The following is an 18792-nucleotide window of genomic DNA, read 5'->3' on the forward strand; positions in this document are numbered from 1 at the left end:
TCCATGGCTTGCTTAGCATATTTCTATTCCACTAAGCTCTGTCAAATTTACTGCTTTTAATTTCATTGCTTTTGATTTTTTTTTTCACAGGTTATTCCTTCCCTACTTTGTGGCATGTAACAGAAAACTATTTCCATATATTTTATTAACACAAGCAATCCACTTTCTAAAAAGAACCTACTGTATGCTAATCATTATCAGTTTACCTTTAAGCATGTAATATTTTTTTTATCTGCTGTAGTCTACTAGTATGCTAACAGTAGATAGTGTCCTAAATGTTATTTTCGCTTTCAAACTTCTTCTATTTCCTTAACTTGTTCTGTTGAACAACTTATTTATACCTACTCAGCTGTTTCCCTGAAGAGTGTTAAGTACTTCTATATTGTTAAGTTGGACATTCAGTTGTCTTTTGTCAGGAATTGACAGTAATTTTTAATGTAATATGTAGTACAGAATATTACTACTTTCTATTTTTGTGAATTTTAAAATAAAATAGGTAAAGTCTTATTTATGTATTTTTTTTAGATAAGAAAAAAAATTACATACTACCTAAAGACAGAAGTACAACACTTCAAGATAAATGTCTTTTTTTTTTTTTCATTTCAAAGAATTGTATTTTTCATGTAGATTAAAAGATTTCATCAGAAGGCCAAAAAAAAAGTGCAACAGACTTTTAAATATTATTTCTGGTGATGATAAATCATGAAATGGCTGTATCTTTTCTGCTTTATTCTTATAACAACTTTTTTTTTCAATAGCTACTTACATGGCATGTTAATTTTGTTTAAAATTTTCTGAAATATGATATTCAGCAAAAGTGTATTTTAATAGGATCTGTTCGGACTTGGTCCAAATGTATGTATGTATATTGAGAAAAAATTAAGGATACATGACTATATTTAAGGTAAAGTAAATGGACACATCTTGTTAGAAAAGTATGTAGGTACATGTATAGTTTTTAAAAAACATAACAAAGAAAAAGAGAATTTGGAGTTCACATTACCTGTAGTTCTTTTACTTGCTTTAAATGTCTGTTTTAAAAACCCATATCAAACAAAAGTCTTTTGGTTTTATTTACATATCTGTTCCACTCTATCTAAATGTATTTCCCCTGTACTCAAAGTATATAACTATATGTACTAATTTTTCTTCCAACTGTTGTGTTTTGTAGATAGATTTGTTTAATATTAATATTTATGCCCAAAAATTAATATTTATGCTCAAAAATCTTTTTTTAAGTAGTATTGTTACTTGTTCTGCCAAAACATAAGGAACATCAGTTTGTTCACTGTCATTGGTGCTAAATCCATACTGTCATAATATGTTACCCACAGGTTAGATTTATTAAAAAAATTTGAAAATTATTGCTGTAACTGTGCTGTCTCTTGCTGTTTATACCCACCCTTTGTGTAGAAAAGTTCTGCTTTTCTCAATGGTATCAAACAAAAAAATAACAAAAAGGAACAGGCTCTTTTTAGTCCTTAAATTTTCACAGTTTAGAGCATATCAGGCTGTGCCCTGATAGGTCCAAAACTGAAGAAGACAAAGAAGTAATTTAAGCATGTGAGAAATAACAACATGTTCTAATAGCTTGCGTAGGCTACCCACTTTTCTGTTGCCCATATGCTTCATTATTCATTATTGAACAGCACTGATTTATCTCTCTTGAGGCTTTTTCTAAATTACTCCTCTCCCTCTGCTTTCAGATGTAGCTGCAGGTATACCAAGGGTGCTTCTGTTCTGTGCCTTTTATTACTTATGGTGTGAAGTTCAAGTTGAACAAGTATTATGTGCTTCATGCAAGTGGACTAAGTATGGGTATATTAACTGTGGTGTCAAGAATTAATGACAAACTTAATAAATTCAGTGCTTCCTGACTCATATAAAGAGTTTGAACTTTCATTGCAGAGCAAGATTTCAGTTGAGAACTGTAACATAATATAATTTGGATAATTTAAGACTCTAAAGAATCATTGCATTGAGTGCATCACATTGCTTCTGAGAAACAATCATACTGTGTGGAATAAACATTTTTACTATTTACTACTACTAATATTTACTACTTAAGTCTAATGCTTAAGCAAGTTATTAGTGGTTTGGTGACACAGCAGCCAAATTGATGTCCATTGATTTGATTCCAGAGTGTGCAGGTAATTCATGTAATTATCTTAACCAACAGACTTCAATTTATGCTTCTTCCTAATTCTTTCCAAAGAGCTTTCATCCTTGTAGTTATGTCCTAAGATTTTCTGTTATCTCAATGGATAATATCCTTAAACTTACTGTAAGCCTCTCTGCATAGTGTATGAGTGTCATAGTCTTAGTGAATGTGTCGTCCTAACAGCTCAGACTGAAATAAGGCATATTATGTCATTTACTTTTCAAGAGACTCATATGTAAGAAAACTTGCCTGTATTAAATAAGTAATCGAACACTACCACATTTTGAGCAAATTTTCTTTACTATATGAATGCCAAGACTGAAAATAAATTATACTCCAAATCATCGTTCTCTCAGAATATTCTAGTATTACTATTCTTATTCCCCTGATATCTGCTGTGACAGCAGCCTTTGGCGTGCAAGAAGACAGGATCACTGGGAGAGTATAAACACAAGAAGAGAAAAGGGCATTCACAGCTCCAGAGGCAGTGCTGTGATGGCAGCACCATGCCCTAACACAATGCACCCTCGTTGAATTGGAAGCCAGCCCCCAGGCAAGTGGAAAGTATATATACAACTGGTACACAGGAAATATCCGAAGGGAAAAGAGCTAAGCCCATTCGATGGGAGTAGGAGTGGCACAAGTTCCCTCAGGCTCTAGATTTCTTATTGAGTAGGAGGTATTGAAGGAGATAATAAGTGAAGGAAAGGTTGGGACTGGTACAGCCTAGACATGAAAAATAATCTGTGATACAAGTATGACATTGGCTTTGATAACTACCTCAAGGCAGCTCATTCCTTCTAATAGGAAGCTACTTGAGATGCAGGAATAGATTCTGGTCTGAGGAATTACGTAAGTCTTAATACTGTGGGTTAAGGATGTTGTTATCTCACAAAATCTTACAAAATGTAAACCTCACAGTCATATCTTACAGGTGCATTTCTAGGACCTGCAGGCACAAGTGATTGTAAAATTGTGACAATCAAGTGGCAGGAAAAAATTGCACTTGCTTTTTTGTGTCTTACAGTTTGTCTAGAAAGAGCAGCTGCCCATCACTGAGGATACTGTCTGCTGGGCTCATTTGTCTGTATTTTGAGTAATTTTTCTGTGATTAAGATCCAAGACTGTTGTCACTCCTTTTCTTGTGGTTATTCAGAATGCTGACATACATCCTGAATGTAGATGTAGGTAGTGTTGTACTAGCGACATGAGATGCATAGCATTTTGGAGTTCTGACTTTGGGATCTCGTCCACACCTCTGCAACATTGCCTTACACAGTACATGACACCTGCTATGTTTACAGCAGGATTCAACAGTCAGTGATATAAAGAGCCCTTTGACACAATCTAAGATTCTCCTCTAGTTTCAGGGCAGATATAATCCCCATTTCTCTTTAGGAAAATAAGACTAACTAGAATTATCTGTTGCTGCAAGCTCCTTCTCTTGAAAATTCTCTGCCATACTAGTATTTGAAACCACAACTACTATGTTGAATATTATTTTTAACTAGTTTTTTTTTCATAACTTCTTGTTGTGGTTTTGTTTAGTGAGGGGGGGCCTAAGGTGGCAGCTTCTGTAGGAAACTGCTAGAAGTCGCTCCCCTTTGTTCAGTGGACTCGGCTGGGCCTAGGGCAGACCTGCTGCTAGCCAAGGCCGAGCCAATTGGTAGGAGAATGTCCCGTGATAACGCCTCTGCGATAACGTGCTTAAGAAGGGGAAAACAGAAAAAAAAAAAGAGAAGAGAAGACTTGAAAAAGCTGAGCGGGGGCAGAGACACAGAGAGGGAGGCGCAGGCGTCATGGGCCTTTCAGGCCTCACCCTCTGGCCTCTCGCCAGGCGGCCGACTGGCCTGGCTGCAAGAAGTGGAGAGGAGATGAGATGGATGATATGAAGAGATCCTGAGAGGCGTTTGCCTGCCTGTTGTGAAGAACTTTTCTTGTGAGAGAAACAGCTGCAGACGCCAAGGTCAGTGAAGAAGGAGGGGGAGGAGTAATGCTGCTCCTGGCCAAGATTCCCCTGCAGCCTGTGGTGATGACCATGGTGGAGCAGGTTGTCCCACCGCAGCCTATGGAGGTCCACAGAGGAGCAGAGATCCACCTGGAGCCCTTGAAGGACCCCACACTGGGGGAAGTGGATGCTTAAAGGAGGCTGTGGCCCATGGAGGGCCCGCAGCCATTCTGGAGAGACTGTACACCGTGGAAGAGATAACCCACTCTGGAGCAGTTTCATGAAGGACTGTGGCATATGGGTGGGACCCACTTCTTGCAGCCGGGCTGGGAGGAGGTCTGTGCTTACTGATATATTTATAATCCTCCTTACAAAGAGTAAATGAGATTTCAAATCTCCCATATTTTACTATATGAATATTTCATTTAAGTACGTTGTATGACCTCATGTCAGGTTCTGTTTCCTATTGCTTTATTTTCTGTTGGCAGACTGGACAGCAAGACAGCAAGGCAATTAGGTGTATAATATGAATATTATGCATATTGGAGAAAGGGAAGTTTTTGCTTAAGAACATGACTTGTCTGTAGTCATACGCTGGTCTTTACTTCTTTAAGATTTTGTTCATTTTTCAAAAAAGTTGGAAAGGCTTTTCTTGCAATTAGAGTGAAAGTCAGACTGTTCATGCTTTTCAAGGGTCATGGCTGTGTTATTGACCTGCAGTTAATTGTGAGAACTTTTCTCTGGGCTACTGAGGCAATGGCAGACTCTCCAACTGATTGACTTGGAATTAGGATCCTGCCATTCTCCAAGGCTCAAATGAATTTAGTGCCACATCAAGCGAAACCAGTGCCAGACTTAGACAAGACTGATCATTAGAAAGCTTTGGAGGTAAAACTGTTAACTTAATTTAAAAAATATTTAGATATTCTGAACTCCTTCCAAGACACTATCTAAGCTACATCTTCAACACTATGCCATACTTCAGAAGAACTTTTCTTCTTGTCCTCCTTTAGATTATGCATTGGGTACTTCTGAATGCCAGGCTGTGTGCACCACAACAACCTAGTACTAGCCAGGTCATTGTAATTAAGGTTATGAGCTGCTTAGTACCTCCCAATATTTGTGTGCAGATCCTGTGCACAGAAATGCAGCGTGCTGAGTCTGAAACATGTAGAATACAGTATTCGCTCTGCACTTACACCGGGGCATCTGATACCCAGAAGTGCAGTGCAATAGGCAGCATCTTGGCATGCTTGATTCCCAGGTCTGTTTTGGGTGCGATAGCCTTTGGTCTGCACCACTTTTGGGGGAATATTTAAAGATTTCTTCCTTAATGAACCAGTGAGGGACCTCCCACCTCCTGTCCTCTTAATTTGATAATAACCATAATTTCTAGCCTATGAAGAACACTCATCATCTGAGCTGGCACCTCTTGGTTTTGTTGTTACTATTTGAGGGGTTTAACTTTCTCTTATGTTTCCCTCTTTGGCTGGCTAGAGAAGTCAGATAATTTTTGCAATGAGAGGGAGAGATAAGATCTCGATGCTTGTGAAAGATGTTGAGCTACTAACTTCACCTTACTAGGAAACTTTTGCTGATTAAAAAATTATCGGCATAATTCAAGCATTTTCATTTAGATTGTGATTCCATTTTGGTTAACAAACATTTGGTAAATGTATTTCAAATGTATGTCCTACACAGGTGAACTAAAGTACCTATTTCACTGTATCTGTTAGCTCACCTAGAATCTACTTTCAGTTTATCTAAAGAGTTAAACGTTTAGAAAATTTGTCTCTATATTTAACACATTAACTGCTAGAGTGTATGTTTACTTTTATTAAACATTTTTTAGTAATGACTATCTCACAAACACCAGAACAAGAGTCTTCTGTGACTAGAGATCACTTTTCTGGATAAAGAGTTCCTTCCTTCAGGGTATATAAATTTCCTAACAGGAAAGCATGTATTTGTCCAGCAAAACAGATTCCTTGTTAAAAGAAGGCTCATAATGAAATGGGTTAATATTCAAAACAACATCTTTAAAGTTTTCTGTCACGGTCATAAAATCAAACAATGAAAACTATATGTTTTAGAATAAAGTCTTTGCGTTTCTCCTTTAAGCAAGTTAAGAGGTGGGCTTCTGAAAATAGCAGTTTATCTAAATCGTCTTGCTGTTCATATCAATTCTTTCCCAACTGAGATGAAAAATACAGTTCATAATGAAAGTTCCCAATTGGCTGTAGAATTAAGTGTTTTTACAGATCATTGTGAATTTTAAGGATCTTATAAGTTTAATTGGGGTTATTGAAATACAACTATTGCAGAAAACAGTTTGTAAGAGTGAGTGTACTCAAAAGAGTAATTGTTTAAATATGACTAGTGAATTCTACTCTCTAATGAGAAAATTGTTTTGGTAAAATTGGTACTTTGTAAAAAGGATGCATGAAATAAATTAGCAAGATGTATTTTTTTGCACTATATTAAACTTGAAAACTGAAATGCACAGATTTAGTTTTACTAATGTTTTCTAACCCTTCTGCTTCATTTTAACTGCTTGGACCTGAAAAAAATTTACATATACATTTAAATTTTACCCACAGACTTAAATTCAGCTATACACTCAATTTTATCTTGGCTAAATCAGCATAAAAACAATAACATTTTGAAAAATTCTTGTGTTGAATGTGAATGTTTAAAACTTAGGTTTTTAGAAATAATTGTCCTGTAACGGTCAAATCTCATTTTTGTTTCTTTTGAAACTATATATTTTAATGATAATTTTCCTTGAAATCTGGAATGTCTTTGCTTAAGTTTTCTTCCCTGAGCTTCAAAAGGATGTAACAGTAAGATTAAATTTATTAATTCCATGCCTCTCTAATTTAATGCCAGGGTGTTTCCAGATGGAATTTTCTGTAAATGTAAACTGTTTAGGAACTTGATATCTGAGTCCACAGTGAGTGAAACCCTCAGGACTGTGTAATTACAGAGATGGCCGAAAAATGGGCTGAGTCACTACACAGAAGAAAAACCCACACAGAAACCAACCAACCAAAAACCAAATTAAAAAAAAAATAAAGCTATGGTTATTATGAATGAAAGCAACAATCTCACTTATTTTCACACATTCCTTTTGTGGTGTTAACTTTTCTCTTTTCTTCTGATTTTTGTACTGAATATGAAATGAAACTACATTTGAGTAGGAAGGAGATTGTGATTTTGTTTGCCAGGTAAGGGTGCATGAAGAATCGCATTTCCATATGAAGACTGAGTATTGTAGATTGCTGTAATGCTTGGAACAAAATGTGAATAATGAATTCAAGTAGAGGTTTTTCTCTTGGTGCTTAAGAATTTGTTCTGAGTTGTAAAAAGAGTGATTTCTTCTGTTGAAATATATGGGGTCATGCAATGGTAGTAGTCTTGATTTATTGTCTTTGCCCTACAGATTTACCAGAAAAATCTTTTACCTTGATATAGGAATAAATTGCGTTGAATACCGGGAAGGCTCAGGTCAGAGAAGGAAATGGTAGAGCACTGAGGTTTCCTCCTGAAGGAAATTTATAATGACAATATCAACACTCTTGTCTGTGTCCTCTAGGTAATACCCAGATTCTTGCACATTGAGGTGAAGAAAATCCCTGCTGAGTTCATAAAATTCAGAAAATGTCCTTTGTTTATACAACTTCCCATATCTTATTATCTTTGTTTCTACTATGCAGGACATTTCTGAAGTTGACTGTGAATGAGGAAGTGAATTTTAGCTAGATAAGAGTAAGGATTCTGTTTTTGCATTAATCATACCGATATTTTAGGAATCTATGTAATGTACATTCAATGAAAACAGAAAAACAGGCATTCAGAAGAAGATGCTGTAGGTGTGCTTTAGCACTGTCATGTGTGCCTGACACACTGTCTCTGTGCCTGGCAAAATCATGGAGTAGATTCTCCTGGAAACCATGCTGAGGCATGTGGAAAATAAGGAGGTGATTTGTGACAGCCAACATGACTTCAATAAGGGCAAATCATGCCTGACAAATTTGGTGGCCTTCTATGATGGGGTTACAGCATCAGTGGACAAGGGACGAGCAACTGATGTCATCTACCTGGATTTGTGCAAAGCATTTGACACTGTCCCACAGGACAGTTTCTAAACTGGACAGACATGGATTTGACAGAGAGATCACTCAGTGGATAAGGAGTTGGCTGGATGGCTGCAAAGAGTGGTGGTCAACAGCTCAGTGTCCAAGTGGAGACGAGTGACGAGTGGCATTCCTCAGGGGTCAGTATTGGGACCGGCCCTGTTTAACAGCTTTGTTGGCAACATCGACAGTAGGATAGAGTGCACCCTCACCAAGTCTGCAAATGACACCAAGCTGTGTGGTGTGGTCAGCATGCTGCAGGGAATAGATGCCATCCAGAGAGGCCTTGATAGGTTGGAGAGTTGGGCCTGTACAAACCTCATGAAGTTCAACACGGTCAAGTGCAAGGACCTGTGCATGTGTCAGGGCAATCCCAAGCACAAATACAGGCTGGGCGGAGAATAGATTGAGAGCAGACCTAAGGAGAAGGACTTGGGAGTGCTGGTGGACGAGAAGCTCAACATGATCTGGCAATGCGCCCTTGCGGCCCAGAAGGCCAACCGCATCCTGGGCTTCGTCAAAAGCAGCATGGTCAGCAGGTCAAGGGAGGTGATTCTTCCCCTTTTCTCTGTTCTCGTGAGATTCCCTCTGAAGTATTGCATCCAGCCTTGGAGCCCCCAACAAAAGAAGGACATTGACTTTTGGAGCGAGTCCAGAGGAGGGCCACAAAGATGATCAGAGGACTGGAGCACCTCTCCGATGAGGAAAGGCTGAGACAGTTGAAGCTGTTCAGTCTGGAGAAGAGAAGGCTCGGGGGGACCTTATTGCATTCTTCCAGTATTTAAAGGGGGCTTATAAGAAGCATGGAGAGAAACTCTTTAGCAGAGTCTGTTCTGATAGGACAAGGGGTAATGGTTTTAAAATAGCAAGAGGCAGATTCAGACTTGATATAAGGAAAAGAAATTGTACAATGAGAGTGGTGGAGCACTGGAAGAGGTTTCCCAGAGAGGTGGTAGATATCCCATCTCTGGAAACATTCAAAGCTCTGAGCAACCTGATCTAGTTGAAGATGTCTGTGCTCCTTGTAGAGGGGTTGGACTAGATGATCTTTAAATGTTCCTTCCAATTCTATGATTCTGTATACAGTGTAGGCAAACTGAGATTTCAGGATCATATTCAAATGCGAACCTTAACTCATCTGCTGTGAGTGACTAAACTCCTAGGCATGGAATGTAGCTCACTGACCATTACACCCCTGCAGCAGAAGAAGTTTGAGAAGAGATGGGAAGCAGGATGTGCCTGTGAAGCTCAGGGAATAATGCAGGGTATGACTGGCCAGAGCTGCTGCAAAGAATCTGACTTTATCTCAACAAAAAAGAGAGGAAAGAGTGACCTTTCTTTTAGATCAACATCTATGTCATTTACTTACATCTGCATTGTATTGTGCAATATAGTTTTTACATCACTCCACTAAGTCAAAAATCCCATGTAACATCAACTATCTTTACATAAAGATATTAAACTTTACACCATTCATGGCTGGAATATCTACAAGAAACTGATCAGAGGTATTGGACTCTGGCTTCTGTTTATAAAATATCTACTAAAACATACTACATCTGATTTCCCATTCCACCCGTCTGGAATTTATTGATCTATTTTTTGTTGTTGTTGTTTTTCTTTGTTGTTTTCTTTCCGAATCTCCTTCTCAGTTTTGTGTGAAAGATCAAGTTAACAGCTACTGAATGATGGCAGAATTCTACCTGAATGGCTTTTTTTTTTTCCCTTTTACCAGTTTTTGTCTGTCAGATCTAAGCAGTCCAACAAATATGGATTTTTTTTTGGCTACATAAACTTATCTTGAAAGCAAAACAGAACAAGCAAATAGTCAGCACCCTTCTCTCCCCCTAGTTTGAAAGAGTTTCTTGAAAGGCTTTCTGCAATACGTTAATAGCAAGAGGAGCTCTGTGTTGGTAGAGGAGGTCTGTTTTGGTAGACATTGCAATAAGCACGTTATTCAGTACAGTAAAAGCCATATTAAAAAAAAAAACAAAACAATACTAAACAAAACAAGAAATCAAGACGTGAAGTATTTGTAGGACAGATAAAAGTAATGCCAAGTATTATCATTTTATTACTCAGCCCTATAATATAACCTTATCTGAAATGTTTGTTTATGTCACTGTCTCAAAGGCATTCAACAGCTGTACAGTAGATACATGTAAGTATTATATGTAAATGTGTCTGCTGTATTGTACAGTGCTGTTAGTCTCCCTATTTTATACAAATGAAGGGCAATGTTTTCCTTGTCCAAGTACTTATACACACATATATGCAAATAGATATACACATATATGCTTTTTTTTAATACTAGGAAAGCAAAAAACCAACATTTTTTCTCTTATATACTCTGTAAAAAGTCATTAGTCATAGTAAGGAAACAAAAAACCTTAAGACCAAAAATCCTTTTTACAAAGAGACACTGAGATTTGTTCAGTTTGCCTGTACAAATGCCAGTGTTGTCTGAGAACTTACTCATCATCTTTTCCCCATCACTCTTTCCTGCTGCTACCCTGCAGAAAAAAAAGAAAAAAATTCTTCCCTATGTGCCTAGTAGGACATACATCACAATCAAGTATCTGTATTACTCTGACGACATGCATCTTTCTTTATAAGATTTCTCTAAATGTGGGTAACTTTACTGCCTAATTTGTGGAACATCTGGGAAAAGAAGGTTGAGGTGTGTGTTAAAGAGTTGAATGGAGTCGCCTGCCTTGTGTGGTGATGAACTATATCAGAGATTCCTATCAGGTGAACCTGTACATTGAGGCACTGGAGTCTCACTGGCAGTGACAATAGAAAGGTTCCCTCACATTTAATTATTTTTTTTTTTTAAGCTGGATCATTTTACTCATCATGGTTCATGGCCATGTAAAAAGCTATGGCAGAACAGTCAGATATTATGGAAAATTGCTTTACCCCATTAGATCTTCACTTCAATGTCACACTGGTACTCAGTCCAGAATAACAGATTTTAAATGATCACAAAATCATGGAATCATAAAAAGGTTTGGGTTTGAAAGGACCTTTAAAGGTTACCTAGTCCAGCTCCCCTCAAGGAACACGGACATCTTCAACTCGATGAGGTTGCTCAGAGCCTTATTCAACTTGACCTTGAGTGTTTCCAGGAATGAAACGTCTTCCACCTCTGTGGGCAACCTGTTCCAGTGCTTTACCACCCTCGTTGTAAAAGATTCCTTCGTTATATCTAGTCAGAATGTACTCTATTTTAGATTTAAACCACTACTCCTTGCCCTATCACTATCCCTTATCCTATCACATGATGTCCAATCTCCTTCAATGTGGCCTACAATATTCACATTTATTTAATGGAGACTAGATCGTCAGCTTTCAATATCACAATTTTAGGTATATTGTTCTTTTAAATGTAGAGATACATGAAGACAAAGAGATCTTTCAAAAAAAAGAATTATCTTGAAATAGATTAAGACAGAGATCTCACTATCTGTTTTATTTGTTTAAGGATTTGTATAAATGCTAATATATGTTAAGCATCTGCTGGACAGAATTTAACATTAGAATGTTATATGCATTTCATATGCTTTCATCAAAGAGTCTGACATTATTTTAAATTAAACCTTCCTCAGGAAAAAAAAAGCTTTTTCAGTTTCACTAGGTAGTTGGTAAGAGCTTATATTCTGCTGAATGTAAGGGAAAAATACTTCATATATTTTTACTGTATCCATATGCCTTTAACGGAAGTTTAATGAAGACATTGGGAGTTACTTTGGATTGTTCTTTTTCCAGTTAATCTCAGATTTCAGCAAATTGCATGAATTAGTTTTTCTTTTCGTAGACTCTGATATAAAGAATAGAATATCTTGCTTTCTTGGCATTAGATCAAGAGGAATAAACACACTTAAGGTTTTGAAATGCTGCTCAGTGCGAATGTGTTGAGTTAAAAATATGATGTGTGATGGATTTCCCTTTATTACTACTACAGAATCTTAACGTTACCATGTGAATTACTGGGATGCCTGCCATATTTGTGTGTGTGTGTGTGTGTACTCAGATAATTTTTATATAACTCATTATAGTTACTGGTAAGAAAAAAGATTGTTCACTGAGCTTCCTTGTGTATAGAAAAGTTAGTTCAATACTGCATTCCTTAAAGGGCAGCTCGGGCCTAGGACAATTCCTCTTATCCTCTGCTCATGTAAAGGCAGGACTGAGATTACACACTTTCATGTTGCTAAAAAATACAAGCCTATGAAACAGCTAGGGTTCCCTTACAGTCTGGCATTGTTTGTGGTCCTGTGTGGGCTCTATATATACTTTTCCTTTATATCTCTATACTTAACTATAGAGGACTAAGCCGGAATCTTACCCTATGTAACCATGTGATAAATTGGTCCAATTATAGTGACTGAAAAATTGAAGTACATCACTAAAGAGACTACTTGCTGTATTTCAAATAAATTAAAAATATAAAATATTACTTGACAGGACAAACACCTTTGTGACACTCTCATATTTTATTTTTATTTTTTTAAAGGCTATTTGCTGTCTCATTTGTATTAAATAACTATATTCAGACCACACATAGTGCCCATTTCTTCCCTGATTTCTCCATTTAACTCTATTCCATTGACTTGATTGTATACTCTTCCCTGAATTTTATTTTTTTTTTCTACTTCCTGACATTAGTTTTTTGTTTTTTTTTGTTTTTTTTTTCCTAGCTATATCATCTTCTCCACTTCATACACTTGAGAAAACTGTAAATACATAGATATCTTAGATGTTTATTGACACTGTCAATCATCCTTTGCACATCTATGAACTTGCTTAGAATGTGTGGCACTATTTTTTTTTTTTTAATGAGCTTCCAAAACGGGAGACAAAATTTCAATACAGTTGTACCAGGCACGGAAACTTGTTACTTTTTCTCAATGGTACTTTTGTGCTTTTGTTAAGTACAGAACTCCATATAATTTCTATGTTTTAAAATAGTGTTTTAATAAAGGAAAGTTAATGGTAATGGACCTTCTCCTTTTGTATTTCAGTCTGTTTATTTTACAGAAGAAAAAGAATGGGAGATGTGAGAAATAAAATACTACCCAAGGGAAAAAGCATTTCATATTGACCACACAATGAAGCCTTTAGTTGGTTCTTTCTGCAGAATTATCAAGAGGCTGTACACTTTACTGCTGGGTGTAAGATGTTTTTGGTTTGGTTGAATAAAGTAAGTAGCTTAATACCTGTGGAACTCTGCACCGGAGCTGTGTGCAGAGTCAATGCATCCAAATCACAGCTTCCTGCTCACAAATGCATTGAGTTTTGTTTGTTACTAATGAACAAAATGTTCAGGCTTTCATTAAGCATGAAAAAGGATTTATATTTTTTACATATATGTGCATGGACTCTTAGTATGAACACATATGCACTATATGCAGATAAAGATAATAACAGAAATGTTTACATCTTTTATTTATCATATGCACAGTTTATGTAAAACTTTGAGGAAAACATGCAGCCTTTGACATGTCTGAGTTTTGTTGTGTTTTTTTTTTTTTCTGCCAGCTCCTAATTTATTCCTTTTGAAAATTACTTTCATTGTTCTCTGTTGATATTCTTGTAGCTGTAGACTTTAAGTGTCATCTAGGTTTTCTTGTTTAATCAGAAATCATACTTTATATGTTAATTTTACCCTTCATTGTTTGCTCTGTGATTTGTTTTTAATCACCATCTTTTACAGAGGCTCATGGAAGATTCTAGAAAACCTTATTCCTTTGTGATTCTACATTGTAATGAACAATATTTGTAACACAATATTTTCCTTAAATCCGTGGATATTATTGTTGTATGTATTTTGAAAGACTACTAGAGTGCCTTCATGTAACTGAATTAAATACAGTTTAATTAACTTAAACTAAATTAAATTACTCATTAGCACTAATAACTTTAAGCTTTAGAATGCTTTTGAATTGGGAAAAGGATTTGAATACCTAGCTTAACAGCTCTAGTGTGGTATAAAATTAATTAGCATTATACATATCTTAGCTCCTTTCAAGACATGCACAGATGGGGTAAGAAAACTAGAAAGATAAGGAGCTCTGAAACTCTCTTTTTTAATTTACTAATTAAAGAAAGTATTTGCTATTGTGAGAAACTGAACTAAAACATGATTAGCTATTGAAGAAAAAGATGCATCAACCCTACAGAAGTATTAAGGAATGAATCATAAGTTGTCTGACAATATTATTTTATTTGAGGTCAAATCATTTTAATTGCAATGAAAGTAGAAGAAGAGGAATGTTCTTAATTTCAGTGAAAGTCTTTTCCAAAGTGATTAAATTGTGTGGTAAAATGAAAAAGAAGAATGAACTGTAGGAAAAATATATTTCATTCTAACTTGACCTATTTCCTTAAGATATAGTTGCACCTTTCATTTTGTTAAAGTTGTTAATCAGGCTTATCTTTAGGTCCTCTTTTGAACATAATAATTTCTAATTTCATAGATTTTTGACCACTGTGTTAGTTTATCCTCTTTTTTGTGCTTTATTTTTAATAACATGATGAAGAAATTGCTAGTGATTCTAAAGCGCAGTTATATCAGATGCCACAAGTAGAGAGGAGCTGAACTAGCTTATGAGATTATTAAGCAAGCCATGACAAAATATAATACAAAAAGAAACCTGTAGCAACTTGATAAAATCTGTTTCCTTTCAAAATAATTTTTTAATTTTTATAATGAGGCAGGTTACAAAAACCAGTCAAAGACAGTTCAGATTACCTAAGAGAGACTCAAGAAAAAACGGCTGTTATTGCTGCAAGTGTAAACTGTAGAGCTAGCAAAAACAGTAAGTAACATATCAGGCTGGGCCAGTGGTGTCTGAGGGTACCACTCATGACAGATGGAGCAAGACAGTAAAGCTCACCCATTTTTCTGATAATGTTAGTGTCAGGCCTGCAGAAAACTGGGGATCAGCGCCTGCTCACCACTGCATAACATCACTGTTTACAGATTATTTTCTACTTAATAGCGCAAGACTACCACTCAACCGAATTAAATTCTCTGGTGATAGCTGGTATACATCTAGATCTACAGAAGTGTATTTTGATGTATAGAGAAATACTAAGACAGTGGAATTATAAGTAAACATACTGGTTTGGGTAGTACGTGTACTGGCAAAACAGAAATGGAATCTTTGTTGTCTGAGGTGAAAAAGCAAGCCAACGACTTTGGATAGCGTTCAGAGGATCGCTTTGGGTATGAAATCACTTTGTCAAAAAAAATACAAATATGGAAGAAAGGAATCTTAACTATATCAAAAGTGAACAGGAGAGGAAGAGGGATTGAGTAGGAGCACATTATGAGATCACAAGCAGGGTGAAAATCGTCATCAGTGATGAGAGCAACACTGTACACTGATTTTCAACCTAGTCAGTTTGAGGAAGACATGTCTCTACTTTCATATGGAGCAAGATGGTAAATAGGTTAAATTAAACGCTGAAGTACTAGACAAGAGAAGGACATGGGTAAGAAAAGAGAGGGAAACTCTTACAGACTTATTGATCGCTAGACAACCAGGAAGAGTTTGCAGGAAGGCGTTAAATGATGCGATAAAATGATGCAGTAAGAATATAAAACCAGTGTATACTTCTGACCTTCTTTAGCAAAAGATCAGGTTGGAGACCATCTAAGGAACCTGAAGGTGCACAAGTCCATGGGAACTGATAAGATACATCTGTGGGACCTGAGGGAACTGGTGGATGAAATTGCCAAGACACTATCCATCACATTTAAAAGTTGTGCCAGTCCATTGAGGTTCCCACTGGCTGGAAAAGGGAAAATATAATCTCTTTTTTTTTTAAAAAAAAGGTGGAAAAAGGAAAACCCGGGGAACTACAGGTCAATTAGTCTTACCTGTGCCTGGCAAAATCATGGAGCAGATTCTTCTGGAAACTATGCCAAGGGACATCGAAAAAAAGGTGATTTGTGACAGCCAGCATGACTTCAATATGGGCAAATCATGCCTGACAAATTTGGTGGCCTTCTATGATGGGGTTACAGCATCAGTGGACAAGGGATGAGCAACTGATGTCATCTACCTGGATTTGTGCAAAGCATTTGACACTGTCCCACAGGACACCCTTGTTTCTACACTGGACAGACATGGATTTGACAGAGAGATCACTCAGTGGATAAGGAATTGGTTGGATGGCTGCACTCAAAGAGTGGTGGTCAACGGCCTGATGTCCAAGTGGAGACCGGTGATGAGTGACATTCCTCAGGGATCAGTATTCAGACCAGCACTGTTTAACACCTTTGTTAGTGGTACGGAGGGTGGTATAGAGTGTGCTGTCTGAAGTTCCCTGACAACACCAAGGTGTGTGGTGTGGTTAGCATGCTGGAGGGAATAGATGCCATCCAGAGAGACCTTGACAGGCTGGAGAGGTGTGCCCATACAAACCTCACAAAGTTCACCATGGTTGAGTGCAAGGCCCTGCACATGAGTCAGGGTAACCCCAAGCACAAATACAGGCTAAGTGGAGAACAGATTGAGAGCAGCCCTGAGGAGAATGGCTTGGGAGTGCTGGTGGATGAGAAGCTCAACATGAGCTGACAATGCACGCTTGGAGCCCAAAAAGCCAACCACATCATGGGCTGCATCAAAGGAAGTGTAACCAGCAAGTTAGACTGCTCTCGTGAGATTCCACCTGGAGTACTGTGTCCAGCTCTGGAGGGCCAGCATAAGAAGTATATGGATTTGCTGGAAGGAGTCCAGAGGAGGGCCACAAAGAAGATCAGAGGGCTGGAGCACCTCTATGAAGAAAGGCTGAGAGAGTTGGGACTGCTCAGCCTGAAGAAGAAAAGGCTCCAGGGAGACCCTACACCTATCTGTCTATCCTTTAGCAGGGCTTATTGTGATAGGACAAGGGTTAATGGTTTCAAAATAGAAGGAGGTAGATTCAGATTGGATATAAGGAAGAAATTTTTTCAAATGAGGGTGATGAAACACAGGAAAAGGTTTTCCCAGAGAGGTGGTACTTGCCCCATCCCTGGAAACTTTCAAGGCCAGATTGGATGGGACTCTGAGCAACCTGATCTAGTTGGGGATGTCCCTGCTCCTTGCAGGGGGGTTGGACTAGGTGACCTTCAAAGGTCCCTTCCAGCTCCAACAATTCTATGATTCTGTGAGTCTATACTAAGTAGAAGTCAGAAGTGTGTGACTAGAAAGGCAATGAGAGTATCAAATTACAGAGCTCATTTATTTCAAAGACATATTCACAAGCTTTGAGCAATTGCAGTAATTTCTCAATTTGTAATTTAATACTGTATTTATTCTCTTTAAGTAATTTATTCATACTAAGAAATCATAGACATGTAGACCATGGGATGTTCACTTGAACATTAAATATGCTTATGCATAGTAGAATGATATTTTCATTTTTTAAATTTTTCCTTAGGAGGATAAAACTCAAGAACAATAAAAATTTACTGAGAGTCAAGCCTTATCGATATTTTGTTCATATAGGAAACTTTATTCAACATGAGAAAAGGCTGTAGCATCAAGGCCTAAAATTTAGACTTCAGTCTTTGGCCCTTCACTAATAGTAAGTTGTTACTAAGAGAACTCTTCTAGAGTTTTTTAGAAGACTAAAAAAAGTCTTCTAGACTTACATTACACATGACATCACTCTCAAATAAAAGAGTGAATAAATTCCTTTAAAAAGAAAACTGGGATTAAACTTTGTCAGCTCAGCCTTCTGTCAATGTTGCTTTTTACTACTTAGAAGGATGCTGTTTAACTCTGTTCAAAAGAAAACCTCAGGTTTGAATTTGCAGGATTGGAAGTAAAAGTTTACCTTCTTTCTTCAAGTACCTCATCTCTGGGTGAATAAAGCAACACAACTGTACCAAAGAATGGTGATTCACAGTTCAATGCACAGCCATCTGTACCTTACAACTGTGAGTCTCCTTTTGTATTACTGTAACAAATACAGTGAACTGCCGTTCATTAGTGTGTAGCATATTTTATTTATTCCTTCTGTGTGAACTAAGCCACAAACTCAAAGGCAGCTAATGACAGTATGATGTCAGTTTGAAAAACAAATTATTTAAAAAGCTTTGACACCTAAGTTAATTAAAAAATCAGCTTCTGCAACAAAAATAATCTAGAATAAATGGCACTCATTTGGAATCTCCTGGAGATGTAGTAGAAATGAGATTAATCACTTGTGAATTAAATTGAGTTTCGTGCATACTCATGTTCTGGTTTTGTTAGTGAGGGGGGCCCTAAGGTGGTAGCTTCTGTAGGAAACTGCTAGAAGTTGCTCTCCTTTGTTCAGTGGACTCGGCCAGGCCTAGGGCAGACCTGCTCCTGGCCAAGGTGAAGACAATTGGTAGCAGAATGTCCCGTGATAATGCCTCTGCGATAACGTATTTAAGAAGGGCAAAACAAAAAAAAAGAGTAGGAGAAGATGTGAAGCAGCTGAGCGGGGGGCAGAGAGGGGGAGGCGTGAGCATGTGGGCCTTGCAGGCCTCACCCTCTGGCCTCCCGCCGGGCAGCCGACTGGGCCCA

Source organism: Chlamydotis macqueenii, chromosome Z (assembly GCF_036417535.1).
Source record: "Chlamydotis macqueenii isolate bChlMac1 chromosome Z, bChlMac1.mat, whole genome shotgun sequence".
Lineage (NCBI taxonomy): Eukaryota > Metazoa > Chordata > Aves > Otidiformes > Otididae > Chlamydotis > Chlamydotis macqueenii.